Here is a 2,824-nt window from a genome sequence, read left to right as displayed (position 1 = left end):
AAATCTATTCTTCTGAAGGTAACAGAGAATTAACTGATTTTTAGGCAAGGGAGCAGCTTGATTAGTTTTTTTCCCCCGCCCCAGGAAACTCGGTGGGCTAGATGGAGGATGAACTGGAGTTATAAGAGAACCAAGAAAAAGGTATGGGAGAAGGAGGTCAGGGACTAACCAAATAAGATCTCAAAGACCCTTGTTTTGTTCCACAGCAGTCATGAGGATGACTTGTTGTGAAAAATACCCAGAGCTTTTTATTTGTTAGAGACAGGGTCTCACTATACTGCCCAGGCTGCTCTCAAACTCCTGAGTTCAAGTGATTCTCCTGTCTCAGCCTCCCAAAGTGCTGGGATTACAGGCATGAGCCACCATGCCCAGCCATTCAAAGACTCTTGGAGTAGAGCACCAGAGCTCAGGAACTCACGTATTTGGCCTCCAAAACCAGAAATCTGATTTTCCTAAAGCATGTACCATGGAACAGATACTTAAGGATTGATTCACAATAACCAAATTCATAAGAGATTGTGGTATAAAGGATAATTCTAATTTACTAATGTACATTCATTCATTCATCAAATACTTGTAAAGAACCTACTTTGTGCGAAGCATTATTCTAAGGAACTAGGGACACAGCTGTCATTAACAATTTCCTATCCTCACAGTTACAGTCTCTGTGGAATATAACACAGAATGTATGTTTCCAGTGAGTAAAATATTTGTTTGCTGTCCAGAGCATTTCCTTCCCAGTGCAAAGGAACCAAGAATTTTAAGTCAGTAATGAAACTGTTATTTGGCAAATGATCTTCTGATCATTTGAAAAAAGAGATGGTATTAAGACCCATCTCATTCAGGCCACAGGTAAGGCCTGAGCTTATCTTCACTCTAGAATAAGTATACCTCTCTAATGACTAGCTTTTAACCATGTTCTTTGGATTCATAATTTCTCTATCCTGAACATTGCTGAATGGAATAAGCCATCCTGGCTTATTCTTCTCCTTCTGGGTTCCAAGTAAACCATTTCAATTCTAACATATTCTTTCAGACATATTATAATACAATTGAGCTTAATTATGTTAGCTTCGGTCATTTTTACTATATATGATGAAATAAAGGCTCCAACCTCAACTATTTCATTGTAAGCAATGTAATTTTGGGGACTAATGGGTTTTCAACCATTAATTCAACAAATATTTATCAAATATTTATTTATTATTTTTTTGAGACGGAGTCTCGCTCTGTTGCCCAGGCTGGAGTACAGTGGCTCGATCTCTGCTCACTGCAACCTCCACCTCCTGGATTTAAGCAATTCTCCTGCCTCAGCCTCCCGAGTAGCTGTGATTACAGGTGCCCACCACCATGCCCGGCTAATTTTTGTATTTTTAGTAGAGACAGGGTTTCACCATGTTGGCCAGGCTGGTCACGAACTCCTGAACTCAGGTGATCCGCGCACCTCGGCCTCCCAAAGTGCTGGGATTACAGGCATAAACCGCCGCGCCCGGCCACCAAATATTAAGTGCCTATGATGAGCCAGGCACTCTGCTAGGTGCTGGGAATATCAGAGTTAACAAGACAGATTTTTGTACTATGTTCAATAAATTTGCATACACTCTAGTAGTGAAGTGAGATTAAGAAAACTACAAGTATACAACAGACAAATTAAACAAATTGTGGCGAGTGTTATGAAGGAACAAGAGAAAAGTTGCAGTATCCCAAAACTGATGACAATCACCTGGACCAGGCTAGTGGCAGTGGCGAGAGAAGAGATTGTATTTGAGATCTATTTTGGACATTGAGTCAACAAGACAATAGTGAATTGAATGAAGAAGGTGAGGGAAAGGAAGAAATCAAGGCTAACTCCTGGGTTTTGACTTAAGCAACTGGGTAAAGAGCAGTTCTCTTAACTGAGATGAGGATGACTTGCTGTGGAAAATACCCAGATTTTCTATGTGGAAAATCTTGCATTTCCACAGAAAATCTGGCTACAATCCACACAGAAAATACCAATTTCTACGTGGATTATAATTTTTATCTTAATCACGTTTTCTGTAAGTTAAATATTACCCATGAGGATGTGTGAGCTTGCTTACTAAATAAAAAGAGTATTGCACTAAGAATCTTGAGATCTGGGTTCTAGTTCAAGTACTGTCACTATTTAACTTTAAGTCACATTCTCTACAGGCCTGCTATTTTATGGGTCAAGTGGAGACTGTGGAATAGTTCAAAGCCAATGAAAACATATAATTAAGCATACAATTGAAGGACTATCATCATTAGCTTACTGTTGGGCAGTTGGAGATCTGGGGTGGTATTGAGCATGGCCCAGAGTGAAGAGTCCAATAGTCTGTTTCTGTATCTCTGCTTTGTTTGTGTGTGTGTGTGTGTGTGTGTGAGTGTGTATTCCATAACTTGGCTTCTGTATTTATAAAACAAAATTACAGTGATTTCTCTCACAGGTATTGAGAAGAAAATCCATAAGTGTCTATATGCATTGCAGATTCCTGGAAGAAAGAAGTTATGAAAATATAAATTATTTGTGTTGTTAGTAGGATCAATCTCTTGGAAAGCCAGGAAAAGTTCAGCTATCGTTGCTTTGTGACTTTTGCCAGGGAATCTTGGCTTTTCCTAGAAAAGAAATTGTTACCTTGGAGGAAGCCTGAAATCTCTGAAGGAAGTCTTCTTGCACATAGCCAGTTCAGGGAGATTACATCTGGTACAAGGGAAAATAATTTTTTCATAAAAGCGGTCAAGAGTATTTGCTAAACACAGCAGCATTTCCCAAACAGGGAGTGAAGGTACAATGAGGTCTCATTAAGACTTTCTTGGCTGGGTG

This window comes from Pongo abelii, chromosome 21 (genome assembly GCF_028885655.2).
Source record: "Pongo abelii isolate AG06213 chromosome 21, NHGRI_mPonAbe1-v2.0_pri, whole genome shotgun sequence".
NCBI classification, from domain to species: Eukaryota; Metazoa; Chordata; class Mammalia; order Primates; family Hominidae; genus Pongo; species Pongo abelii.
Note: the sequence above shows the minus strand (reverse complement) of the source record.